This window comes from Xenopus laevis, chromosome 8S (assembly GCF_017654675.1).
Source record: "Xenopus laevis strain J_2021 chromosome 8S, Xenopus_laevis_v10.1, whole genome shotgun sequence".
In the NCBI taxonomy this organism is placed as follows: Eukaryota; Metazoa; Chordata; class Amphibia; order Anura; family Pipidae; genus Xenopus; species Xenopus laevis.
This window is the reverse complement of record NC_054386.1, coordinates 34510528-34520251: the sequence shown is the minus strand read 5'-3', so window position 1 is coordinate 34520251 and position 9724 is coordinate 34510528.

Genomic DNA, 9724 nt, shown 5'->3' with positions numbered 1-9724 from the left:
TCAGTGGGGCAGATATTTTCCTGAGCCCAGTGTGTTTAGTGTTTTTATATCAATTACCAGTGATTAATGTAAGTGATATAGGTGCAGAATTAGGCTTAGGTGTGTGACCCTGGGGCCAACAATCACATCACAAAGGGGAACCATGTGGACTGCACCCAGACCTTTCCTTGGTGTGGTGTAATCTGTCCCATCAGGGCTGCTTTTATGGGTTGCTGCACTGATCCAAATGAAAATCTATGGTAAAATAGCAGCTGCCTTTTTTCCTACAGGAACGTGTATCACTGACTGATCCCATGTGTTGCAGTGATAGATTGGTGAGGCCTCAACAGGCCAACCTACTCAAAAATATCCACCCATATTCTGTATCGCTTCCAGCTGTAGGTGGGGCTGTCGTCTCTATGGTATGGGGTGCAACATACTTTCCTTTACACAGAGCAGTCAATCATACAGGCCTGCAGTTCCTGGAACAATTGTGCAGTCATGCTAGTATGCCATCACCAACCAACCAGAGCCAAGTTAAGGCCTATTATGTATAAAATGTCAAGAAGAGAGCGATGGTGACACCCCATTTTTATTTGATAAAAAGGACAATACCCTTTTTTCCACCCCGATACAGTTCTGGTCTTTAATCAGTCAGACAGCTAATGTTTAGTAGCTGCTTTCTTCCTTACCTTTTTCTCAAAGGTCTGGACAGGGGAGATAAAAGGCAGAAAGTACTGACTAGATCTGACCCACCATTGTACAGGAAGGAACCCTTTAAAGCGCGAGAGGGCTATAAATGGAAGGGAACACCAGCCCAGGACGTCGATCGCGGTCTACCAGTAGATCGCGGTTAAGTTCCTGGTAGACGTCGATCTGGGCCTGGCATTGGCAGTGAGCAAGGGGAGACGAGCAGCACAGCACGGAGGGAAGGCAGGGAGAAAAGAGCAGCACAAAGGAAGGGAAAGGACACGGGAGGGGAAGACTGCAGGCACAGAGGAGAAGGCTGCAGGCACGGAGGGCAGGTATACGGGAGGGGAAGGCTGCAGGCACGGAGGAGAAGGACACGGGAGGGGAAGGCTGCAGGCAGGGAGGAGAAGGACACCGGAAGGGTAGGCTGCAGGTACGGAGGAGAAGGACACGGGAATGGTAGGCTGCAGGCACGGAGGGCAGGTACACGGGAGGGGAAGGCTGCAGGCATGGAAGAGAAGGACACGAGAGGGAAAGAATACAGGCAGGGAGGAGACGGACACGGGAGGGGAAGGCTGCCGGCACAGAGGAGAATGACGCGGGGGGGGAAGGCTACAGGCACGGAGGAGAAGGACACGCGAGGGGAAGGAAACAGGAGGAGAAGGCTGCAGGCATGGAGGGGAAGGGAGTGTGTTCAAACTTTCATAGTAATGTGTTATGAAGGGAGGTTAAACCCCCCTGAAGTGTTGATCTTGTTGGTGGTATAATAATAAAAAGAGGGGCCACATCTCTGACTGCAGAGAACAGTGTGTGTGCAGATCCGTGAATTTACTACTGTTTCAAACTTTCATAACCTGCCAAATTTTGTAAAATGAACATGGTAATTAGGGGGTGTGGCCACAAAAATGGGCATGACCAAAAGATTTGCTGCGTGTTATTACGGTAGATATCGCGATGGGGGCCAGGCGTCGAGAGTAGATCCCAGTGTAACAAAGTCTGGGCACCTTTGAAATAGCCGATTCACAAGGCAGTGAGCTAGTTTCTATCCCTAGAAAGGACCTAATGCCTCTAGTGGTGAGGTACTGATATGAAATGATATGAATTAGTCCAGTCTATAATGACCAAGCTAAATGCCATCCAGTACAAGGACCTTCAAAGTAAGGTCCCAAATAAGGATAGACTCAAGTCTGTTCTAATAGAGCTAGCTATTTCCCATCCTTGTAAAGGCCCTCACAATATATTAACCTTTTGGTATGTTAAATACAGTGCTTTCCAACTTCTGTGGTACAGAGGGCCGAATTTTATCTGGCCTACATAGTGGAGGGCCGATAATGGAAGCCAGCGTTGACCACTCCCAGTTTTAAAACCACACCCATGTTACCGCAAGATCATGTCCACATTATTTGTGGTAGCACACCATTTGTGGTAGCACACCTATAAAAACAAATGGTTGGTGCTCACTGCAGGGATTTCACTTATCGCTCATATGTGAAAAAAGTTGGCATATTAAGACATACCCTTAAATCCATAGGCCATCTCTTCTCCTTGGATAACACAGCACCCCCAGCACATGATGAAACACCTTAGGGACCCCTAACAATAGTTTATTTTCAAATGCTAACAAACCCCCAGAACAAATACCAGGCTTATGTTCCACAGGCACAGTAGAGCACATACAGGCAGAGCAGGGCACATCAGGACACACACAGGCAGAGCAGGGCTCACACAGGGAGCATAGGGCAGGCAGAACAGAGACAGGGAAACCTATCAGGACCACTCTAATATGTTCTATATACAGTGACACAGTGATGGTGCGACATTAGCATTTTGTATAAAGTGTGAACAATGTGGGCAGTTTCAGTTTGGGTCTCAGGTGTGAACAGTACAGGACTTTAGGGGTGTGAACAATGCAGGGGGATCACATGTGTAAACAATACAGATTAGTCTGAATTTGAGGTTTAAACAATGCACGGGCCAGTTAATCTCTGTAGTGATACCATTTAAATCGTACACATGGTAAACAAACAGCAGGTAGGTTGGGGGTCACACAACGGGCGGTCGCGGGCCGCATGCAGCCCACGGGCTGCCAGTTGGACAGCCCTGGTTAAATAGATAGAAACTAATTTGCAACTCATTGAATGACATTTTTCTGCCATTTTAGAGATAGTACTTACTTATTTATTCATACAGTATATAAGATGTGTGAAATCCATCATCCTGTGTTCAGATGTTTTACTGCTACTTCATATAATGTCCACTACAGGGATAGAAACTAGTCAGTTCATATAAAAATCAGCTAATTCATATCCTATCTAAGGACCTTCTCTAACAGTACAGGGACTATGTGTATTATGGAAATTCCTGACACGTCCAGTAAAGGGATAGAAATTAGTCCATTCATAGATGAACAAGCTAATTCCTATCCTCTCTAAGGACCTTCTCTAACAGTACAGGGAACATCTGTTTTAGGCAAATACCTGACAGGTCCAGTAAAGGGATAAAAATTAGTCAGTTCATAGAGGAACAAGCTAATTCCTTTCCTGTCTAAGATGATCATGCACAGAGAGATCTGCTCGTTTGGCGATGTTGCCAAACGACATGCCCACATTGAGGTGGGCTATATCGGTCTGATCTGATTGTGGGCCCAAGGATCGGATCATAATGCTGCCAGTTGGATCGCATCTACAAACAGATGGGGCCGTGATCCGACAGGGTTTGTAACCCTGCCCGATCGACATCTGTCTTGCAAAGATGTATAACAAAGTTACAAGATGGTGACCTCTGGCGCCCAACCTTGAAAACATAAATCATTTGTTTAATTAGGCTTCTGGTGCAGTAAGTTCATGTTTATGTTTAGTATACAAAATGCAGCATGTGTTAGCATTATTCTATTTTAGACTTTAGTTCCCTGTAATGCACCTAGCTGTACAGGTGGATCCCAGATTAATGGAAAGGCATCAGGAGAAGGTTTCACAGCCTGTTATGTTCCTAGCAGTAAGGTCTTTATTCCCTCTGAATCTTTTACTCTTGCTCAATCCCCTGAGGATTCCATACAGATTGGGACTGCTGAGCTGTCACTTGCCTAACAATTTCGCAGACGTTCCCAGGGCCTCTGCATGTTCTGTGGTACTAAAGGCCATTTTGTCTGTACCTGCCCAGTAAAAGTGTGAAACTCCTGCGCCTGAACGAGGTTGGGGAGATTAATTTGGGCTGTATTTCTACTCCCTGTAACACTAGTTCTAGTGCCACTCTGTCCTGGAATAACACACCTGTTAAGGCTTTCATTGATTCAGGGGCTGCTCGGAATTTTCTTGACGCAACTTTTTCTGCTAAAATGTCTGTCCCTTCCATTCCTCTCCTGTCAATAGATGAAAATCCCCTTGGCAATGGCTTAGTTACATCAGTAACCCCTAAACTTGAGGTGTATGTGGGAGGCACATGTTCTCCTTTGGAGTTAGGCCTGCCCTGGTTAAGGCAACATAACCCACACATTGATTGGAGTACTGGGGAGATTTTTGCAATGGGGTCTTGGCTGTGTCAGTCTGCATTAGATGCCCATTACAGCTTGCTGCCACAGTCCTTGAGAGTCTACTTGAATGTGTTGGGAATTTCACGGATATCACTGTAAAGACCACTAATATTCTCAGATCCGTGTTTACTGCAGCCCAAAGTCCTGTCCTGCAGACAGGGAGACCAGGGTTAGCAAAAGGTGCAGTGCCCAAATATATTTGTTGGTGCCCACTAGAAAAGAGCCATTGACAGACATCATAGGACTGCTCCTAGGTACCAGGGTTTAGCAGTCTACTAAAATATCCAATTCCAGGTTCCCTCTGCCCAGTTACGACCTAAGTTTATTAGTCCATACAAAATCCTTGAAATTTTAATTGCTGTCCAGGTTCATTTAGAGCTGCCAGCATCTCTTAAAATGGATACTGTGATTCATATTTCTTTAAGCTACTCCAAGACACCAACTATAGGGTCCAGAGGCAGCCCTTTGGGAGTAATGTAACATCCTGCCTATAGTTGAAACAATGATCTGGTGTTTTTATGTTGTTTCCATGTTCTATATGCATATGACAGCTACGGTACTGCTTCACTTATATTGCTATCCCTGAATTTGCAAGTAGGCATGGCCTGTTTCTCCTGTACCTTACCTGGCCACAGGGGATCAGTGGAAGCCATTAGTCTGGCTATTTAATTTTCTCTAGTAGACTTAAGGATTGAAGATCCAAATTACAGAAAGATCCGTTATCCGGAAAAACCCCAGGTCCCAAGCATTCGGGATAACAGGTCCCATACCTGTACTATCAACTAAGGCTGACAAGTGTAACATTGTGCAGGGTCTATTTCAAGCCAAGTAGATAAAATTAACTGTTCAAAAAATTGTATTTCAAACAAAAAAGCTAATTTTATTTATAATTTTATTAAAAAATAAATAAAAACATGTAGCAGGATCAGACATGGTATAGTATAGTTAGTTAGACTGAAAAAAGACACATGTCCATCAAGTTCAACCTTTTAAGTCTACATATAACTTGCCTAACTGCTAGTTGATCCAGAGGAGCGAAAAACCCTTTTGATCAAAGCCTCTACAATTTGCCTCAGAGGGGGAAAAATTCATTTCAAAATGGCAATCGGACTAGTCCCTGGATCAACTTGTACTATGAGCTATCTTCCATTTCCCTGTATTTCCTCACTTGCTAAACACCATCCAACCCCTTCTTAAAGCTATCTAATGTATCAGCCTGTATGACTGATTCAGGGAGAGAATTCCAGATCTTCACAGCTCTCACTGTAACAAACCCCTTATTTAGCCAAAACCTCCTTTCTTCTAATCTGAATGGGTGACCTTGCGTCAGCTGGAAAGACTTACTGGTAAATGAAGCATTAGAGAGATTATTATATGATCCCCTTATATATTTATATAGTAGTTGCTGCACCCGGAATTTTATCCCTGAAAGCCCCCCTAAAAGTCGCCCCCAGCCGCAAACCTTTGCACAGCCGACCCTCTGACACTACTAACGTGATGCTGGGCTGGGGGTGGAGCAATCCTTCCATAGGCTGAAGTCGTTTTCATTCGTAATTCACCTATGGAAGGATCTTGCCGCCCCCAGCGTCACTGAAACAGCACAGAAGATCTCTAAGCAGTGTCGGGTCAACGCAGGTTCGCGGGGCTGGGGGCGGCTTTGAGGGCAACTATTCCTGGTGCAGCACCTACTTAATTCTGACACGTTCCTATGATTTTTAAAGGAACGTGTCAGTATCTCTTTAAGCGCCTCTTCTGGAGTGTGAACATCCCTAACTTGACCAGTCTTTCCTCATTGCTAAGATTTTCCCTTTACCAGCTGAGTTGCCATTCTCGGTACCTTCTAATACAGCTCAAGACCTTATTTGCCCTTGATGCTGCTGACTGGCATTGCTTGCTATAGCCAAGTTTATTATCGACAGGAACTCCAAGCTCCGTCTCCATTATGGATTTGACTAGTGCAGTCCCATTAAGGGTATAAGTGGATATTGTTACATTAACTGGTGCATGACATTATATTTATCAAAATTAAAAGGGAAAATTGCATCATACTTACCGTGATTTTCCTTTCGTAGGCCTCTCCATGTCGGTACTCACTGGGGCTGGCCCCTCCCCTCATGTCCCATCAGAAGAACCCTCAAAGTCAATAAAGCTGCCACTTACACTCCCAGAAGGTGTCTAGTAACAAGCTCCATAAATTAAATCTGGGAGGACCGTTCTGACATGGAGAGGCCTAGGAAAGGAAAATCAGGGTAAGTATGATGCAATTTTCCCTTGTCCACGCCAGCACTCACCGGGACGTAGCAAGCTCCCCGGACATCTAGGGTGGGACACACTAACCACAGGTCCTGATCTGCAAATATATTTATTGCATTCCGGAAGCACATCTAAGAACACTGGCACCAAACTGAGCATTCCTGGCTGAGGAGATGTCCAGCTTGTAGTGTGAAAGAAAATTGTTAGATGAGGCCCAAGAAGCTGCCCTGCAAATGACTTCCAATGGAGTTCCCGCTTCAGCTGCTCATCAAGCTGCTTGCCCCCTGGTAGAGTGAGCCCTAATGCTTGCTGGATCCTGAGTGGTTTGAGAGGAATAGGCCTTCTTGATGCCCAACTTTATCCAACTGCAGGTGGCATAGGAAGGCTGCTTTTCCTTTATTCTTTCCCACAGGAACAATGAAGAGGCGGTCACCAGTTTGTATCTGAGATGTGGCCTTATAATAGGATGTTATCACGGGTGTAATGTCTAAAGCTGGCCATAGACACAAAGATCTGGTCGGACGAATTGAGGATTCGTACGATTTTCGGACCGTGTGTGGAGAGTTCTGACATTTTTCGCCCGGCGGAGATCGGTCATTTGGTTGATCGGACATGTTAAAAGATTTCTGTTGGTTTGTTGATTAACTTTCGTACGATTGCTGTCAGGGGCAGAACATCGGCTGATCTGTTCTTTTGTACTTTATTTGATCGGAATGGTTAGTGGCAGGTCGGGAGATGGGGAAGTCCGATCGTATGTTGATTCGTATGATCGGATCTTTGCGTCTGTGGCCAGCTTTAGGCTCGCAGCTCTTGGTCCTCCTCCTCATCTGGAAAGGATTGTAGAGATGCAACGGAGACACCACATTGGGCTTGCATGAAGCAGCATATTTTAGGACTACTCTATCCTAAAAAAACATGGACTGGTGCTATCACATAAAAGAGCCTGTAGTTCACCTACTCTCTCGGCCGAGGTGATTGCCACCAAGAACACTGCCTACGTCTGGACAACATCTGCAAGACCAAGGGTCCCACTGTGGGTACGAAGGTCTCCTTGTAAGATTCTGATGGTGACACATGACGGCTGCAGGTTCTTCTGATGAAGTCTGCCTTGAAGAAGCAGACCACCAACAGGGGTTATGACCAGCGTATATCAGAGAAGGCAGATAAAGCTGAGACTTGAGTCCTAAGGGTGCTCACGCTTAAGTCCTTATTTAGGCCTGATTGCAAAAACACAAGCATTTCGGCAACTTTGAGGATCACCGAAGGTATGCCTCTAGCTTCTCTCCACAGCCTGAAACATTCCCAAGTTCTTCCATATCTGCTATTGGTAGAATCCATCCTAGATTTAAACAATGTGTTTACGACCGCTCCCGACAGGCCATGAGCCTCTAGGTTCTGCCGCTCAGTCGCCAAGCCGTCAGGGCCAATGGACCCAGATCTGGATGGATGAATGTTCCTTGGACCAGTAAAGGTCCCACGCATGAAAGTTTCCATGGAGCATCCAATGTCATTTGTAGTAAATCAGGAAACCAGGGACATCTCAGCCACGCCGGGGCTATGCATACAACTTCTGCTGTGTCCTCCCTGATCTTCTGGATCAATCTCCCGATTAGAGGAAGAGTAGGAAAGCTATTGGCCAAAGGATGGGTCATCCTCTGGCAGAAGGCATCTACTGTGCCCTGTGGTCTGGTTCCCTGGAATAGAACCTCCTGCACTTTGAGTTCTTCGAAGTAGCTATCATGTCTATTGTGGGACTGCCCCAGCATTGGACAATATAGTTACATAGTTTAATTGGTTTGAAAAAAGACAAAGTCCAACCCCTCCAAATGAAAACCCAGCATCCATACACACACCCCTCCATACCCTCACATAAATTATATATACCCATATGTATACTAACTATAGAATTTACTCACAATAGCCTTTGATATTATGTCTATCCAAGAAATCATCCAAGCCACTCTTAAAGGCATTAATCGAATCAGCCATCACAACCTTACTGTACATAGTGAATCGGGTTGAAAAAAGACAAAGTCCATTAAGTTCAACCCCTCCAATTCAGCGAGATGCTTCTTGTGCCTCCCTGTCTTTTGATATAGGTCACTGTTGTCGGAATGGACCATTAACCTTCGGCCCTGAAGCTGACTGCTGAAGAACCGACAGGCCTCGATCACTGCCCTGATTTCTAGCACATTTGAGGGCACGTCTGAGGTTGGATCTAGCCACGAGCCTTGAGCGACTTGGTTTTCGAATTCTGCGCCCCAGCCTATGCATCTGTGGTCAGGATGGACAATGCAATCGGAAACAGCTCAACTACAATGGTCAGGTGATGAGGGACCAGCCACCAGGAAAGCGCCTTCAACATGATGATCATTTGATCCTGGGAGACTCCATCCCACTGTTGAAGAAAAGGAAACTGAACTCCCCTCATCCTCCAGCAGGCACAAGGGATTAATCCTATGGATGAGGACATCATGCCCAAGATCTTCATCAGACTGAATGCTGGGACTCTGGAGAGCAAGACTAATTACCCTGCTTCTAGAGTCAATGTAAGTTGTCTTTCCTCCGATAAACCGATGACACCCCTGTAGGAGTCTATAGTTACTCCCAGGTATGTGATCCTCTGGGTCGGATGTAGTTGACTCATCTGCCAGTTGAGATACCATCCATGCCCCTGCAGAAAGGATATTACCTGCTCCCTGTGCCTGATTAGTTGTCTCCTGGAATCCACAAGGAAGATTAGATCGTCCAGGTAATGGAAGATGCAGATTCTCTGCCATTGTAAGAGAGCCACCAGTACCACTAGGATCTTGGAGAAGACCCTCAGGGCTGTAGACAGGCCAAACGGAAGGCATTGAAACTGGAAATGACCCCTTACTATTGTGAACCGGAGAAACTGTTGATCCCGGGCAGTGACTGGGACATGATAAGCGTCGCAAATATCCCCCACCTGCATTCAAAAAATGATGCGGCCGGCAGGGAACCGCATGTGAGCCGGATGCTTTATAAACAGGCCGGGGACCCGAGGAGCAAGGGAACACCAATATTTATGGAGGCAAACGGCGGGCGAAAACCCTGAAGGTTTCAGGGGAAAAAAGGCCCGTTCCAGAGCTTTCAAAATAGGCTAGAATTTTGGTGTAATTCCACTTCTATAAAAAAGATATCAGTTTCTAAGTGTCTAATAAAATGAATCACGTTTCACATAGTACAGTCACATATATCAGAAAGATAATTTATTTTATGTAAGAGAACACAGCGGAATTCAGAGGCACA